Source organism: Emydura macquarii, unplaced genomic scaffold (genome assembly GCF_026122565.2).
Source record: "Emydura macquarii macquarii isolate MOO-44397 ecotype Brisbane River unplaced genomic scaffold, CSIRO-AGI_Emac_v2 contig_1027, whole genome shotgun sequence".
Lineage (NCBI taxonomy): Eukaryota > Metazoa > Chordata > Testudines > Chelidae > Emydura > Emydura macquarii.
The window spans coordinates 4,336,562-4,355,979 of record NW_027131164.1 but is presented as its reverse complement, the minus strand read 5'-3'; positions in this window follow the sequence as shown (position 1 = coordinate 4,355,979).

Here is a 19,418-nt window from a genome sequence, read left to right as displayed (position 1 = left end):
ATGAGCATTTACTCACATAAGTAATTACACTGACTTCAGTCTCATCTTTAGCTAATATTCAAAGACTGATTCTGTTTTTCTCCACTGCAGAAACCAGACAGCGATTTGGCTGTGTTTGGCCTTCGGAGTGAAATTGGTGTTTGCTTGATGTTTGCAATTGTTCCCTTAGCAGCTGACCTAAAATCGTTTCAATGTACTACAACCCAGAGAAGTTCTCTCACCCTCCCTCCTCGCTAGCAAAAAGGGGGACCAGGGGCGTTTGGTGGGGAGGGATCTTCCTCTTTCTTGTCTCCCAGGTGCAGAGGTGTGGGAATGTTGCAGAAATAGCAGCACACACAGCTCTCAAAGGAGCATTTAACATAACCCCCATTCTCACCATCGCCCCTCTCCAACCAGTACTTGAGGCTGGGTCGCAATCTGCAGAGCGAGCAACATCCACTCCTGGAGCACAGCCAGGGTAACCACAAAGGGAAGCAAGGAAATAGAGGAACCCTGGATAACACGCCTTCTGTCTCCCAGAGTGGCACACACATGCTACTTAGCCAGTCTAGGACCCCAGTTAGTCTTTCCCTTTCTACTTGTACTCAGGATTCAGGCTGTCTAAAGACACTTAAAAAGGTTTTTCAAACTGTGACAGAGCTTGGGGGGAAGCAGACAGCTCCAAGGATTGGCAAGAAATTACAGGCTTTACAGTCCTAATCCAGCAAGACAGATAGAGGCCAGAAGCCGGCACCACATGGTGTCCTGTATTTGGTGAGCCCATGTCTACGTTACAAAGCCAGCAACCATCAGAATTAACACGTTTGGTGGCACTCCGCACAGAGTGGCCAGGGCCAAATGGACTGTGGTGATGTCCCTGCCTCAATAGACATTTGAGGTGTATGTGGGGGGGATGCCTGTATGGAAACTGTTTTGCCATTCCTGCTAGCGGCCCGCAATCTCCAGGCCTGTCAACCTGCCGGCATACACCAGCACCGAATTCACACAAATATGTAAAGAGAGAAAGAAAAACTTCTCAAAGTCCCTTGCAAACATTCAGCGATTTGCAGCCAGTTCTGTTTGCTCAGTTCAATGTAAATGACTGCAGCCATGCTGCTTAATCCTCTCTGTTCCTCAGATAGACCGGGGGGGGGGGGGGCCAGAAACTCTGTCAGAGCACGACTTTGACCTGGTGATCTCATTCCGAGCATTACATTTCTCTCTCTTCTGCAATGCAGGGAATAGCTCTGCTTAGTTGCCGTGCTCACAGCAGTTGGAATTCCGGACTTCGTCAGCAGCTGGGTGTGATTCTTGGCAGCTTTCAGGTTTGCTTTTAATCTCCCCCAAACTAACAGGCGAACAACAGTGAGTTCATAAGCCCGGGGGGAATTGTCCACCAAATTTCAAATCCCTGGCAAACAGCTTTGCTCATAATCATGGTGGGATGTGGAGAAATCAGAGCCCTGCTTAGGGTGCAGTAAATAAAATGGGAAAAAATCAAGAACACAGGAACATTTTAAAAAACAAAATAAATTGGCTACGAAAACACAATTTAAAAGCTGAACATAAAAGTTTTTTAGGCCGAGATCATATTAAGAGCAATACAATATTATTTAATTATTGGAAAAGGCTGTGCTGGAGTAACAGGATTCCAATGAGATGACCAGTCACTCTATCATTTATACCCGCTTGTTTTCAGATGACAATTACAGAACCCAGATGTGAACCTGTAGGAGATTTTATATTAGTATTGGGGTTCTCTGCGAGTTTCAAAGGTAGCTGAATTGGCAGATTTAAAGTTCATGGTTGTTATATGATGTGGTAAGGCTGTTGATAGTCTGTCAAGGCAGCCTTTTAACCCACACACCTTCTAAACGTAGGAGAGATTTATTCTGGGGAGAAGAGAGAAGAATTATATCACGTTCTTCATTGTCCCTGATACTTTTCCCCCTTCAAACAATTAGCTTGTAATATGATGAGTGACATGTCAGGAACAATCATGGGGAAACCCTAAGTAATCCCTGTTGAAAGATAAACCTGCCATTTGCTCTGCTATAGTTCTGGAATTAAAGCTCCATGTCTCTGCTAAGCATTGGGGGCCTATGTAAATCATGGACACATTTCCTAGTATCCAGCAAAGTAGAAGCTATCACATTTCATGGTTTGCCCTAGTTTAATAAAGCCAACTCCTACAATGCAGCAAATTATTTATGTTACTTTCAACAGCAGCTGCGTTTGATGGAACTTTTTTGTGAAAAAATAAAATGTCAAGAGAAAGGACAGTCAATGAGTCTGGGGTGATTAATTCTTTACACTCATGCAATGAAAGGTGAATGAACAGTCAGCAGCCATAGAAGCTTCCCAAATAGATTCACAAGTGTGCCTCTAGTCTGTTCCGGAGAGAGCGCCTCTAGGAGTGAGAGAGACATGCAGTCCAAGCCCCCCAGAGTCTAGGCTTCTCTGCTGCACCATCAGAGTGTGATTTAATGCCAAGTGGGGTTACAGTTGGCCCACCATTTTGATTTCTGGGGGATTTTTTTTAATTGGGAACATTTTCATTTTTGGGGAATTCCCTCCCTTCACCCCCATCTTTTGGCCGATTCTAATGCTGATTGAAATTTGAAAAAATTCAAAATTTTGAATTTGGGCGGGGGGGAGGGAGGGATGAGAACATTTTCAAAAATGTTGTGAAATATTTTTCCTTCTTTTTTTGAAGAGCTCTAATTCTGGTGGTGTTTGGAGGACACTTGAACTCTTGGACTAGAGTACAGTCACCAACCCATTTCCCAGAGACTGACAGCCAGGGCTGGAATCGCCCATCAATTGTACATGGCTGTGGGAGGAGAGGTAAAAATACGTATCACCTGCATACTGATTGCAAGATGATGTGGGCTGCATTGCCATCTCCCGCAGTGGCATCCCATACACAAATACGTATCTGTCCATGCACGTGTGAATGTCTCTCTAGAGGGAAAGAGATCAACCATTGACAGTAAAATGAACATGGCATCACGTACACCTCGGGCATTACGCTTTCCCTGCCCGAAGAGCAAACTTAAACCTTCATTCTCAATGTTATTTGAGATTCAGGGAAACAACAAAAGAAGAAAGAACAAAAACAAAGTCTTCACAAAGAAGCACATTATTTGTCTCTGGTCTGTAATAAGCTGTGACTACTCTGCCCCCTAACATGACAGCAGCCTTCTAGACTTGTAAAGGCATGGTACACAGAAAACAAAATCATGGCAGCTACCTACATTCCGCACATTAAGGCGGATTGGCCCTGAACTGTTTTTCGATCTTGAAGAAAGACCCAGAGAGCAGCGAGGAATTGGTAGTTCAGAAGTTCTTCCCTGCAAGAGCGCAACAGTGAATCAGCTTATTCACCTGTACAAGGGCTGCATAAGACAGCCCCTTACACCTTTCTTGTGCGTGACAGGGCGGGGGAGAGCAGGGGTAATCGGTAATGACCCTACCTTGCCTCTCTGGGTGAAGGGTAGACAGAACCTCACCTCTGCCCCTGGTCTTCCCATGCGCTAGCTAGCACTGGTACATGAGAGGAAGTAATCAGTGCTAGAGACCGGGTTGCTACATTACTTCTATGTTCCCCCCTCTCGCCTGGAGCAATGGGGGCAACTTTATGACTCTCAGAGTTCCTGGTCAGCTCTGTGGCAGCACAGCTATACACTGTCCCTTGCTTAAGGCTTGTGACAAAGCAATAGTTGAGCCTTATATCAGTACCGAAGCAATGGCCCAGCATGTTGGTAGGGCATGGGGAATGCCTCCTTCTTTCTACCTTGCTCTACACTGTGGAACCTGTTGATAAGTAACCCTGACATTCCACTGAATTATTGTTTATCGTAGAACCATCCTGATCTGAAGGCAACAAAGCCTGATCAGCTCAGTCTTTCAGAACAGATTTTTGGTCTGAGCCATCAAGAATGTGAAATATTTGACTACCCCTCTTTTCTTATTAAAACCCAGAGACAGGAGAATCTAAACCCGGGCTATGGTATTAGGGCCTGAACCATCAACAGAGGCGGTATACATCCATGCTCCAAGAAGCGTAAAGCACTTGTTATTTACTGGAAACCTCTCTTCTAAGTACCTTGTTTCGTACTCAACATGCTGGGCCAAACGCTGAGCTCCCAGGAGTGGCACACATCACTGCTGCATCTTGAAAAGTCCTCTCTGACGCCCACCCATGTGCACCCAACCATGCCGGCTGGTGTTTTCCCCCAAGATGCATGTCATTGCTCACTGGGCATCTCAGAATCAATCGCAACCTTTAGAACAAGCTTCTAAAGGAACTGATGGAATACCGTTCTACTTGCATGGCTGAATGTTGAAAATCTCAGGCCTGTTTTAAGGTCAACACCACAGCATTTGTGTTGGCAAATGGCATTAAAATACTTTGGTTTGGATTGAATTCGTACCAGCTGGAGAATTACTGTGCAGGAATAAAGTAATGGGGTCTTTTCTTAAGGATATACTGTCTACAGGAGACATAGAGTCAGATTCACTTGCAGTTTGCACCTCCCTAAACCAACAGGGATGAATCTGGCTGGCAGGCAGGGTTTTAGTTGGCTTTGGTATCTGACTATTCCTTTCAGTTATTATTATTAAAACTGGAAACCCAGAGACAGGAGAGTCTAAACCTGGGCTATGATGTTAGGGCCTGAACCATTAATAGAAGCAGCATACATCCATGCTTCAAGAAGTGTAAAGCACTTGTTAACAAATTAGAATCATAGAAATGTAGGGTTGGAAGGGACCTTGAATGGCAACTAATTTCCAGTCAGTCACTGAGTTTTCTATACAGACTGGTCAGATCAGTTGTTCTCAGATCAAGTGTTTCACTTGGATAACGTGTGCGGCGTATGGAACTTTGAATGCATATTTTTATTTTCTGCCTATCTTGGTAAATTTTTTCATTAGTAGAACCACAATAAATCACAACACACTGCAAACTTGAAGGGTTAACTATCAGGGTTTTTTCTGCTTTTTTTTCAAACACAGCAAGAGCTTTTTTGGCATAGGTCAATGTTCAGTTTAGAGTACCAGTTTTTCCTCCTCATCACCTTAGCAATTCCCATCTTAGAAATGTGTGCCAAATGCTGCTTACCTCACTCACACAAGCAATCTCATTGACTGCAGTGGAGCTATTCATATGGGTAAGATGGGTAGATACGAGGAGGGCAAAGTAAATGCACCACTTGTGTCACATAGACATGAGAGCTGGGAACCGTGTCATCTACATATTGACGGCAGTGCAATCCCCTCAGCTTGCAGCCACTCCCATGTATTCAGAAGTGTATGTATGTGTGTAGACATATTTCTAAAAGGAGAGAGATCAGTCATTGTTAATAAAGCGTATATGGCATCACATACACAAATGCATATCTCTATGTATGAGTATATCTCTGTCTGTCCAGATGGATCAACCATTGGCTCGTCGTGCATAGGAGCTCTGTGCATACAAGGAAAGCAGAACTGGACCTGGTTTATATATCTATGTTTCACCCACACTATGTCTCCAGACAGAGATAGAAAGAGAGAGAAAGATCCTGATTCTGATTTACACTAAGGCTACCTTATACAGTTCTGACAGCGTAAAGGGGCCTTGAAGTGGGTGTAAATTACATTTATATCCACTTTAAGGCCCCTTTACATTGCCGTAGCCATGTAATGCAGGATCAGACCCATTTTATATGTCCATATCTGTACAGAATGTGTATATAAAATGGGCTTGGGCCTGCATTCCTTGCACACTTAAAACTCCCATTGACAGTCTGACAAGAATGGAAAAAATGCACCCACATAGCACATTAAAGAGCATTCTTTGCTGTATATTCATTTTACGACTGATCTCTTGCTCATATACATCTGAGCTGGTTAAGCAGTTTTACAATACAAATAAGGGTAGTGAAACAAGAATGAACACTTTGCATCCTGCTTGGTCCATCCATGTTCATCTACAAAACAGCTGAAGGAAGATACCCTGTCGTTAAAAGTTTAGCTGTTATACATTCTTTGACCGGCAGGTGGTGCTATTTTCCTGTGCATGAGCTAAGGTTATGCTCCAGTAAAGGAAACTTATAGCAATTGCAAACACTCCTCTAATATTTCAGAAGCTATTTCTTTGGGGGAGCAGGTGTGGGGATGCTTCCTCATTTTCTGTGGAGAAAGGATTCTTTCCTCCCCGTTTCTCATCTTCTCCTGTAACTCACTTATTGAAATAGGCAGAGGCCCAGGGCATGAGACAAGATAATATGAGCAGTTTGCCCATGGGAAAAGATACTGAGAAAGGGAAATGAGAAGTTAGGACAGAAAGGAACACAGGAAAGCAGAAGCCCCCAAAGAGTGTCCCTCCATATTAAAATATTATCTGCAGGAGATCCCAAAAGATGTCTCAGTGAGAAAGAAGGCAGTTTGCTACTTAACTCAGTCCCTTTCTGTTTGTTCTGTTGAGCTTCTCATAGACTTCATTCAAGTCAATTTCATTAGTTTTTCACAGTTAAGGACACATCCCTGGGTTGTGTGTGGACTTGGTCTTTCTTTGAGACTGGCTGTATATTCCAGCATGGGATGATGATACAGAAAATGGGTAAAGTCATCCCTCTATCAAAGGATTTTCTTTTTTTTTTTTTCCTGTGGCTGCCAAATCCTCTCAGATATGGGAATGATTGGTAGCGGCCTTTGGGAAAGCTGACAGGGATTTTAAAGTTTTTTTTAACAGTGGAAAAAACTTGCCTGGCAAAGTGATGACATTACCTGTCTAGTTTATCAGAGCCTGTAGGCTGAAACTTGCTGAGCGGGGTTGTGAGCATGGGTGTGAATGAGAGCAGAAAAGCAGTGCTCTTTGGCAAGAAGCACGGCAGTGTCAAAGGAGGAGTGAACATGGTTTAAGTGGAGGAAGTCACAGGACTTTCCTCAGAGGTCTATGCAGTGCAAGAGCACAGGAACTGGAGGTGGGACAGTGGGACAGTGGGACAGACTTCGAAGTGAGACGGGGCAAAGGGTTTGATAGTGGAATGGAGGGATCCATCAATTAGGTCACAGAGGTGACTAAGGAGATCACAGGGAGGAGGGAACTGAGAGAAACAGAGAAGACATGGACATGGATGGACTGGAGAACCATGAGAAGGCAGGGTGGAGGAGGAGCGTAAAAGGCAAGTGCCATCCCTATGTGCCCCCTTGTGGTGCTGCCACTGTACCTCCCTTAGTTTCCCCAACTGGGTCATCAATAAGCTCCCCAAGGCTTTTATGTATTGAACAGAGCCCCCTTCTGAGCGTCTGACTGGTTAACAAAGTTCAACAGAAACACAAGACAGACCTTCACCCTGGCATCTTAGCAGGAAGACAGGCTCCATCTGTGTTTATCAGTCCCTCCTGAGTCTATCAATCCCATGCCCAGGCCCTTACCCACCTTGCACACTCAGCCTTGATTCCTTCCCTAGAGCCGAGCCTTTTGCAGGACCTTCCTACTGACTGCAGCTCTTCTCACAGCGCCACGCAGCTCCTCGCTGACTGGGCCTGCTGCGGCTAGCTGCAAGGTCCCTCCTTAAGCCTCTTTCCCTGGGAGCTCCTCTCTCCCGGCATACCTTCCTCCAACAGCGCTCTGGTAGCCTTTTATCAAGCAATTAGTTGCCAACCAGCCACCTACACAGTTAGCTATTTGTTGGTGGGCCGAAATGGGATCGTTCTCCTTAAAAAAACCCGTCGCAGGCAGACGGAGCCCTGCAGAAATGATCTCCTTAATGAAATATTACTGTTCCAAACAGAACTGACACAATTGGATGAAATCATAGGAACAGCATGGATCTCAATATACGTTGGGGTACGGGCAATGAGCTGGCAGACAAAATGGCAAAAAATGCTATGAAACACGAGTAAGTTGAGTATCCCGGTAAGTAAAGTGGAATTTAAAAATCTATTTAAAAATGAGTTAGGAGAGGAATGGCAGGAAATACGGGCAAAAGAAAAAAGAGTGAAAGATGCCGTAAAATATGCTCAAGAGTCAGAAATGCTGATATACTCCAAGGCCAAGAGAGAAAGAAAAGAAAGTGTCTCTGCTGGAAATTTTAACAGACCATTGTGGCTTAAATAGTAATTTGTTTCTAATAAACGAATGTAAAGATGGATTATGTGGGATCTGCAGGGTCTAAGAAACAGCTGATTGTTTCCTGGGGCAGTGCAAAGAGCATACCATCGAAAGGGGGTACTTATGTGAAAAACGTAAACAGTTTCACAAGTTTTGCTGCAGTACCTAGTAAGAACACCAGGAAAATGGGACCCTATAAAAAATTAATCTTGCAATTCTTTAAGAGTACTGGAAAAGATGAAAGATTTGAATTATCTATGGTGTCCAGTGAGAGAGGTCATAGACTCAGCAAGTGAATCTGCTTCACCATAAAACACAATAAGAAAAAGAAAACAGAGCCTTAACTCCGCATAAAGGAGCCAGCCACCCTGTGACAGAGAGGTAGGTTATCTGAAGGAGATGAAGTGGTGATTGGAGGATGGGAACTCAGAGATTGAAAGACTAGAGAAGGAATTAGTGGATCCAGAGTAGTGCTGTGCTGTCTGCTACAGCCAAATAATTTTACATGGGTCATCAATAGCTTGTGGCTGATTGTGTCAAAGGGGCCAAGCAGTATGAGCATTGAACCATGTTCTCTGTCTGTTGCCAGGAGGAGTTAATTCTGTCCCAGGCTGAAGGATGATGGTGATGGATCCAGGACGTCAACAGGTTTCACATGCTGGAGCTTCATTGAATTGCATTGCCAAGTAGTATATCTAGCTAGTATATCTAGCTAGTACTATATACTATACTATATACTATATACTATACTATATACTATAGCTAGTATATCTAGGTTGAAGATGGGAGGATAGTGGAATAAGATTTCTGTGTTACGTTAGCTTTCAGGGGACGGGTGTTGTCAGTGGAGTGGGCACAGTTATTCTTTGCTGGTTTTCCCAAGCTGGGAGAGGTATAGGTCTGCTTCACAAGTGGTGGTTCAAATATTCCTTGGGGCTGCTTGAGCTTCATTATAGACCACTTAATGGCACTTGTAATGGTGGGATGTCTATCTCCTGTGAATAATCTTCGAAATGTTAAGAAGTTGCCTTTAAAAGGACTGAAGGCCAATAAAGTTATTTTGAAACAAATGCAGTCATCAGTATGTGAGCTGAACTTCGTTTAGTCAGAATGAGTTTTCTGAGAGTGCCTCCATGCTTTCATAGTACATGTTAGAACACAACATCATTTTGCCAAGACCTTGAAAGTCGGATGCTGCCAGTCGGTTTAGAGGGCTGTAGCACAGAAAGCTGTGGCTTCTTCTGTCCAACACAAAATGATTGTTCCCTCCCTCAGATCCATGTGTTAATGTGTCGGTGCCTGTTTTTCCAAGGTTCATAGTGAGCAAAAATATAACAAAAATTGTTGAGGAAAAGAGGTTTCATGTATGGGCTCTGGGATAGTAACTCGAGTTATCTGATTTCCAGTTAACTAACATAATTATAACGTAGATTCTCCCCAACATTTGTACCTAATCATGGCTGAGTCCTACTGTGAACCATGGCAAGGAAAAAATGTTTGTGAATAAAGATTTGCAGGGGGTCTATATTAACATTTGCAGTCAAGTTAGATACAATCTGACCAGAAACTGTAGTCTAGATAAACCTCATAATATCATGTTCCTTGAGTCATTTCCGATAGTTTTGGAATTAGTGATTTTGGACTGAAACAGTTTAAATGCTGACAGGGCATCTGTAGCCTATAGGACTAGCCTGCTTGCTTGCATATGTATATATATATCTTTCCTCATAGATTCAAGTATTGTTGTTTTATTATAATAGAGTCATAGATTCATATTAAAGTATTTTAGCTGTAATGCAAGGTACCTTATAGGCCACATCCTGTATGAAAGCTAAGGCAGTTAGCATACATATGTTCGGGACCTTTGGCCCAGATAAATAATGATGAGTTAAAGGATAAGACATATATGGTTATAACCTTTACCCTAAATAAGTCAGGAAGCATCAAAACAAGGGGGCTGTCTCAGGTTATGCCCCACGTAAACTTCACAGATACACCACAGAACCCACAAAAGGGCCAGAAATAACAAAGGTGAGATAAACGAACCATCTGGAAAGGATGTGGATATGTCATTAATACGCACGAACCTGCCAGCCTATAGAATAAGTGAACCCTAATAATTTGGGGGAGAAGAATCCAAGTTTGGACTTAGAAGGAGGACCCCTACTGCTCAGGGTATAAGAAGGGGCAAATTGTGTTAATTGGGGCAATTGCCAGCTACTCCTTTTTGAAGCTTCTTTTAGTCAGCGTTAAGATTTTGTTCTTCGTTTATACTTAGTATTGTTTGTAGTGTTAGTCTTAGTCTTATAGCTCTTAGCCCTCGAGCATTGCCTACTCCACCCCTCTACTTAAGAGTTGAGGAACCAGACATCTCTCTCAACCAGGTCATCAGGGAAGGGTGTGAGTATATTAATCCAAAGCATGCCACAGAAATATATATATATCACATGAGTCTCTAAAATAAGACTGTATTATCCATTATCCATTTGATTATTCATTTTCTTTTAATCAGTCCTTTGTCAATCATTTTATGTTATCTTAATACAAGCTTATAAAATTATACAAATTTGGCTACCACTGTGAATCTTCCTGTTGGGCACCCCAGGGTCCCTATAAAACTCTTCTGGAGCCTGATTCTGGGACCAGAACCTCATTATCTTCTGATCAGATCAACTGGCGAGCCTATAACCCCATTCAAATTACTAAAACGCCCAAAATCAGGCTACACATCTTCTGTTCAGACAGTTTGGTGGCAGGTTAGTGAAAGAACAATCAGCTGAACATGTTCATTTTAAAATGAGATGGGCATCCAGTCAAATTATGGGCTCTTATTTTCACCGACCTTGTTTCAGATTACTGGTGCCAGATGTTGAAGAGCAGCTTCTGAAGAATTGTCTTGATAGAGGACTGGGTTGTCCTTAAGACAAAGAAAGTTTATTCCAAGGACCTTTTACAATTTCTATTTATTTAGGTAGGATATAGGTTTTCACAAGCTTTGTACTATCCCAGCAGAACACATCTCTGAGTCTTTTTGTTCTATAGCTACAGTACATTATAGGTTCTACTCACACCTTTTTCGTGGTTATTTCTCACAGTTAATAGGAGGACCACTCTTTTGCCAAGTTAAATGGGGTAGAACCAAACCAAAACCCTTGTAATCACAAAAGTGTTGACGGTTTGGAAGAACCAGATATGATGGCTGGAGAACAGAGCTAGATGTATGAGGAAAGTTTAGACGCTTTAGAAGAAGGTGCAATAATCCTTTGAAAATTTTTCTGCTGGCTATTGTCACATTTTGGGATGCAACCCAGACCAGTCAGAGGTTGTGTAAACGCTCCTGTAACCCTAAAGTGACTTAAAATGCTCTGCTGTTGTAGCTCACTGTCAGCACACGAGCATCCATTGAGCGTCTGTGTGATAAGCAGCCCTGATCCACCAATTCTGACTCTACCAGACTGCTTGTTACATCTCAGCCACACTCTGATCTCCCTCAGCATTGGTTATACTAGCCAAGTGACGCCAACAGACTCCCAGCCCTGGATTTCCCCAAAGCCGTGTACCAGAAGTGTCCAGCCCTCTCCTGTCCCACTCAGAGAAATAATAAGGTTTGTCTGATCCTTTAAAGAGACCATACCCAGCAGCTTGCCACATTAACTGGAGTTCACACTTACTTCTATTCAAATACAGCACTGAGTTGGCTTAGATTAAAAGGACATAAGTTAAATGAAGTACAAGTACAACAAACAAAGTTGAACACACACATCTAAAAGTCTAAAAATTAATCTAGCAAGATAAAGTCTTTGATTAAGATGGTTTCTCTCACCAATTATTCTTTGTCCAGTGTGGCTGATTGTCTCCGTCAAGACCTTCCACAAAAATACAAGGTGCTGGTTTCCCTTGTTGTTTTAGGTGAAAGATAAAGATGGTGTCTCTCTCTGTCCCTTATAGTTTCAAAGAATTGTCTTTGTTCTCAAAGTTAGGAAGGCCTCCTTGGAATTCAGTCTCCTTTGTCTCTCTGGGGTGCAGGAGCCATGTAAATTCTCTGTCTCTTGAGTTCAGGCTCAAGACAACCTCTGCTTGTTAGTTGTGTTTATGGCTAATGTGTAAATTGAGGTAAACCCACATTCCTTTATTTAGGACAGACCAGTTTATCATCTCTATAAGCTAGACTGCCTCCTTAAATGTGTTTTAGTAGCATTATTCAAAGGGACTTTATAACGCCAGATATAAGATTAACACATGCATTTTACAATGATATTAAGGACCAGTGTGTTAGTTTTAGTTATTAGTTTTCAGTATTGGTTTTCAAATGATACCTTACAAGGCATATTTTGTTCATACCTTATTGGAGCAGCATGTAAGGTGTAAACACAAGGGTGCTTAGGGTCACAACTATGTCTTTAATGCAAAAAATAGGTGAGTTTTTACATCAAGATGGAGAACTCAAGGTAGCTGTCTCCTGGAAGCACTTGGAGGAGAGGAAGGTGATCAGGAACAGTCAGCATGAATTCACCAAGAGCAAGTCATATCTGACTGCCTTCTAGGATGAGATGACTGGCTCTGTGGATCTGGGGAAAGTGGTGGATGGGATATACCTTGACTTTAGCAAAGCTTTTGATATGGTCTCCCACAGTATTCTTGCCAGCAAGTTAAAGAAGTATGGGTTTGATGAATGGACTATAAGGTGGATAGAAAGCTGGCTAGATCATCGGGCTCAACGGGTAGTAATCAATGGCTCGATGTCTAGTTGGCAGCCAGTATCAAGCAGAGTGCCCCAAGGGTTAGTCCTGGGGCTGGTTTTGCTCAACAACTTCATTAATAATCAGGATGATGGGATGGATTGCACCCTCAGCAAGTTCACGGATGACACTAAACTGGGGCAGTAGTAGATATGCTGGATGGTAGGGACTGGATACAGAGTGACCTAGACAAATTGGAGGATTGGGCCAAGAGAAATCTGATGAGGTTCAACAAGGACAACTGCAGAGTCCTGCACTTAGGATGGAGGAATCCCATGCACTGCTACAGACTGGGGACCAACTGGCTAAGCAGCAGTTCTGCAGAAAAGGACCTGAGGGTTACAGCAGACAAGAAACTTGATATGAGTCAACAGTGACTCTTGTTGCCAAGAAGGCTAACAACATATTGGGCTGCATTAATGGGAGCATTGCCAGCAGATCAAGAGAAGTGATTATTCTCCTCTATTCGGCACTGGTGAGGCCACATCTGGAGTATTGTGTCCAGTTTTGCCCTCCCCCCCCACTACAGAAAGGACAAATAGGAGAAAGTCCAGCGGAGGGCAACAAAAATGATTAGGGGGTTGAGATAAATGACTTATGAGAACAGGCTGAGGGAACTGGGCTTATTTAGTCTTCAGAAGAGAAGAATGAGAGGGGATTTGAAAGCAGCCTTCAGCTACCTGAAGAGGAGTTCCAAAGAGGATGGAGCTAGGCAGTTCTCAGTGATGGCAGATGACAGAACAAGGAGCAGTGGTCTCAATTTACAATGTGGGCGGTCTAGGTTGGATATTAGGAAAAACTTTTTCATTAGGAGTAGGAGGGTGGTGTAGCACTGGAATGGGTTACTTAGGGAGGTGGTGGAATCTCCATCCTTAGAGGTTTTTGAGGCCCAGCTTGTCAAAGCCCTGGCTGGGATGATTTAGTTGAGATTGGTCCTGCTTTGAGCAGGGGGTTGGACTAGATGACCTCCTGAGGTCCTTTCCAACCCTGATCTTCTATGATTCTATGTAAAATCCTAATGGAGACAAGTCAGTGTAGTTTTTACCGGGATGCAGCTAGCCAAGGTCAACACTATACTCCCATCTGGGGTTTACTTTGACTAGCTACATCCAGGTAAAAACTACACTGCCTTGTCTCCATTAGGATTTAACATGGAGACAGCTACCCATAGTTCACTATCTCGATGTAAAAACATTATTTCCCTTGAAGACAAGACTTTATTCTAATTTCTCCATGAATGAAGAATTTGTAAATTGGCTGCCCACACCAAGAAGTTTACTTGTGATATTTCATCAGTGCTTATTCATCAGTTCAACATGCTCACGGGGGAAACGATACCTTGTGTAACCTACTAAGGTGTTCAGACCTCAGTCTATTTGTATCTAATAATCAGTAGCTAATTGGAAGGTGTTTTTTTTTTTCCCTAAGGTAACAGCTCAGCTCAGATTTTAGTTGAAACAAGTGATGAAAAGAGGCACTGGCAGATTTTGACACAAAATTATAACTTTGCTTCTTAGCCAGCAGAGCTGTCTAAGCAGGAGTACGTAAGGAGATGCTTACCTGGTGGTAATCAGGCACGGGTGAAGGGTAATGTCAATGCTGTTTATGTCAATTGCATCAATAGATACTAATGGCAGGAAATCTCAACATGTCTGGAGACATGGGGCTGTGAAGGTGTGGTTTACCACGCCAGTGTCTGGTGTGCAGCTGCTGCCTCAGTTTCTCCTTGGTGCCTCAGTTTACCTCCTTGAGAGATTGTCTTCCCCGGGCTGGTAAGGTTCTTTTATTATTTGGCCCTGTTGCTAAATAAAAAGAGCTCCTTCTCTGGGGTAAACCAAAACCCGAGCTTTCTCCCCTAGGGCGCAAGATTCTGTAGATAGCGCTTCCATTGGTGCAGCCTCTCGCTAGGATTTGCAACTGATCCTTCACCCTGTGCCTCAGTATTGTCCCCTCTCAGGAGATACGGTGGTATGGGGAAGACAATGCCTTCCCTGTGCTCTGGGCTCCAGCCCTAAGGGCCTAAGTAATGGAACAGCCATCTGCTCAAGCCTCAAACATCTGCTCCACCACAGCGTGTGTTTTGACAGGGGCACGTTGATTAAAGGTGGGGGACAGAGTAGCATTTTGGGGCTCAAGACAAAGGGTCATGGGAGGCGAGTCAGCAAAGGGGGGGCTCCATCGAACAAATCAATCGCGCGGGGCGGAGGTGCTAGAGAGAGCACTGAGATTGTGATGAAGTGGTTGCGAGAATGTTCAATCAGTTGAAGAGTTGCCAGCCCAGGTGAGAGTGAGGTCAGAACAGGGAAGGAGAGATGTTTCCGCTGAGGAATGGCCATGGGTTGGGGTGGGAGAGGCTGCAGATTGGCCAAATCTATGGGAAACAAAGACAGTGAGGGAGTTAGAGGAAAGAGAACCAATTGCACACAATGTTTATAAAAATAAATCCAGGCTTAACAGGAATTCCTTACCCTCACGCCAGCTAAATCACTTGGTAGCTTGATGAAGCGAGGAGGGGTTACTCTGTTAGACATGAGGCAATATCTCAGAACATCTTGGTTTATGCACTCCAGATTGTGGCCATTTATTGAAGTTAAATAATGATGCAATCATTCATCCCTGGGGTAGGTCCACTGACTTCATCCACTTTGCATCAGGGTAGGATTTGGCCCATTATCTTTAACTTAGATCTGTGAAGGGCTTGGGTTACATAAATGGATGGTGGAGGGTGAAATAGGGGTTTTTCTAGGAACAGTGATGTGTGATGTATTTTAAAATGGACTCTGGGGTTCTCAGGAGGATTCTTCAGTAGAAGAGGGATGGGGTGGAGATATTTGGTCAGTGAGTGGGACCAGTGCCAGCTTCATATTAGATACGTGAGGGATGCTAGCTCAGGTATGACAAAGGGGTGGGACACATTTTTATATGACTGGCACCGTAGAGTGCCCTCAAGTGGAAAGGGATATTATTCTCTGTTGGAACAGATCAGTTTGCTGGCAAGGTCAAATGGATATAAAATCTTTCCTGGTTATATGGGTGTTTTCTCTGAATAAACTCACTAATTGAGTTGTAAAATAAAACTGTGGCCTTTCCTCTCCAATTTTTGCTGCTGCTGTGTGTTAATTTGGGCTTTGGAAGGGGGTTGGTGGGGGTGGCTACCTGCCAGCACAAAGTTATGTGCACAAATTTTGCACTCCTAGCGAAGGAAGGAAAGCGGATCTGTGCAAGGAGCAGGAAAGAGCTAGAGGGTGAGAGGCTACACTTCAGAAACCTCTGGGCCACTGCAGCTCTGGAAGGTCCTGCAGCTGGACTGGGTTGGGCTGATGGAAATTCAAGAAAGCCCAGAAGGATTTAGACAAAGCTGCAATGCAGAACAGATGGGAAACTCTGCGCTTTTGTTCCTCTGATAGATGCAAATTGATAGAGAGGACAGAATGCTGGATTTATAATGTGCATCCCTTAGCTTTGGGCAGTCAGGATTTGATCCTTAGTTGTATGTGTGTGTGTAAACTCCGAAGGTTTGAGTCTTATTTTCACTAGCTTTATAGCAGTACAGTGCCATCCAGCTCAGCAGAGTCACTCCAGATTTGCACTATTGTGAGTGGAGAATTAAACTACTTGGGACAGCTCTCCAACGGGTGCAAATCAAGGTAGATCCATTGTTCAGCCATGCAGCCTTATGCCAGCTGTGAAACTGATCCTGTTTGTCTATTGCTCAAATCTGCTTCTCTCCAGCCCCAGAAAAAGAGCACATCTGTCTTTCCTTCCTTTGATTGATTGATTGATTGATGATAAACAAGCCATGAGCCACAGCCTGGTTAAATCCCGAGATGCCTGTAGCCCTTTGATTACAGTCATTGTGCAGCAACACAAGGCAGATGACAAACTCAGCAAATAAACAGTCACACCTCTAAACCTTGCCGGACGAGCACGTTACTTAATGGCAGTGAGAGTTAATATTGCTCCTGTTTTCCAGTGAAGGATTTCAAATGGATTAAAACCATTCCACTCCCCCTTTTTTTAAACCCAGCAGTTAACTGGGGTTGGCTGAGCGCGGGTTTTATACTGTGTCTCTTTCCGAAGAGCGGTCGCTCCCCAAGCAGTTGTAAAGTGAATCCTTCCAACAATCAGACAGCATCGGAGGTGGATCCTTGTGGCTTTGTTCCACCAGGCAGTCCAAACTAGTGACCTGGGGGGGTGGAAGCTGGCATGAATGGAGCGAAAGCGCAGCCCTCCTGAGTTCCCACACGTGGTAAATTCCTCTGCCTCGCCTAGGAGCCGACCTAGGTCCCTTAGAAGCAGCTGGGCATCCTCAATAGGCCGGAGAGCAAAAGGGCTCGGTGGCGGAGGCCCGACCCTGCTCCCTGGAGGAGCGGAATTGTCTCTGAGGGGCCCCAGGAGAGACTCGCTCAGCCCGGATGGCTGGAGCTGTGGTTCCCACACGGAACAGGCTTCCCTGGGTTTAGGATCCAGTCCTGGGGGTGACATCTCAGCCCCACGCGGCCCCGCACTCCTACAGCTCGGCCTTCGGACCTCGGCCTCTGGGCTCGCTTCTGGGTCCGGGTCGTCGTTCCGTCGGGGATCGGCGGGGAACCGGACGGGTGGCTCCCGCGCAGGGTGGGCGAGAAGCGGGGCGGCGGTGTCCCCACGTCAGGGGAATCCGCCCCCCAGCAGGGCTGAGCGGTAGGGCCAGGCGTGAAGCCTCCGCTCCGCAGCCGGGCGAGGTGCCCAGCCAGTGCGGACGCGCTAAGGCGGAGGTGGGATCGCACTGGGAGCCGGACGCCCCGGGCTCATGAAACACCCCAGGGTGCGGGAAAGCAGCAGGTGCGAGGCTGGACGCGAGCACCCGGGGATTGCCCTGGGGGGGGATTTAAACGAGCTTCCCCTGGCCCAACGGGGAGTCTAGAGCCGCCCCAAATACGGATCGTTCAGCTCCACCTCGAACCTGCCGCTGTGTAGACAGGAACCCCCGAAGTTCCGAAGCGACTTAACCATCGGCAGTAGAAGAACGCACCCGCTATTCTCGTGCATTTAACGCCCGCGTATCTCGCTGCCACCCTCCTGAGCCGTCAGGATTTGAACACAGTTGTAATATTTGTAGCTGTTATCCTCCCCCCCAGACACACAATCCTCTTGAGGTTATGGAAGAGCCGCTGCGAATTGTCCTTTTGGCAGATCCAGAAACACTGAACCAAAACTATGGACTGCCCCGAGGCATTTCTGGTCTGCGTTTCTGCCCAAAGGACACCCTGGCACTTCCACACGTGGGCCGATACCTGAGAGGAGGCGCTCAGCCAGACGCATCCTCCCCAAACTGCGCCGGGCTGGACACCGCCTGGGGGACCCGGGCTCGTTACTTCCCAGTTTACACCGACTTGTGAATGGCAGTAAGACAAAGTATTACAAAACAGGGCAGGAGGGGGGGACACAAACCTTTCGATCCCAGACCCGAGAGATCATGCCAAGCAGGGAAGGATGCTGACAGATGTTTTTTAAAGGGGCCTTTAAAAACCGCTTCAGTCCCGTTTTAAGAAGTGTCTCGCAGAAGGATAACGAAGTCCCTTTTTTAACATGCCTTTTGGACGATTATTCGCAGTGGCTGTCGCATTACACAGCGAGCGATGCCGATCTCAGTGCAGATTCAGACCGGCAGATCAGTAGTCCTCTTTGGAGGCGAGTTTGTACTTCATTTTGCATGGACTATCATTTCCGCAGGAGGTTGTCACCGGAGCTGTTTCTGTGGCATCCTTGTAAGTACAGAACAAATCGAGCTGACTGACATTCGAATTAGCTTTTAATATAGTGACAAAGCACCTGTAATATTTTTTATAAATCCTAAATACTTTAGTGACAAACGCTCTTGATAAATGATTGTTTGGGGGGGGAGAAAAGTGTTTGGTTTGGCGAAATACCTGCATTCCTGGAATAAATCATTGCAGCCCTTGTTTTTGTATTTGTTGAGAAATCGCAACAGACAGAACCAGAAGACGCTGAAGAAAACTTGCAATAACATCCTAGTAAATATCGCAGCTTGTTATTTTAATCAGGATCCAAGGAAACATCTGAATTTTACCAAGGAAACCCTCAGTGCAAGGGAAAACATTCACACTCCTGCAGACTTACGTTTGGTTTTGCTTTATTTTTGTCTTTCAAGAAAGAATTCTAAACGAAGATAAACTATCTTCTCTTTAAATAAGCACTCTCTCCACTTTCCATTTGGGCTAGTTTCAAGTCTAACGCTAAATGAAAACAGCGAGATGCTTCGTTAATTATTTCCTTCTCGGGTTGTTTAACGTTGTTTCTAAAAACCATCAAATCTCCAATATTAGTAAAAATAAGAAATAAATGAAGGACATCGTCTTGCAATGCAGCTGTCTAACTAGCCTCTCCTCGTTTTGTATTTAGGACACTGCATTCCTCTACCTTTCCATTTGCAAAAATGGTATTGTTTTCAAGAGTTCCTGCTACTTTATTTCCCACTCTTTCATAGCCCCTTTTTAAATATAACTTTTCTACTTCTCTTCTAAACACTCAACTTGTTTGCTGCCATTACAACGTTTCTATTTCTAGATATATTGTCTCATGTGTCTAGTCTTTTC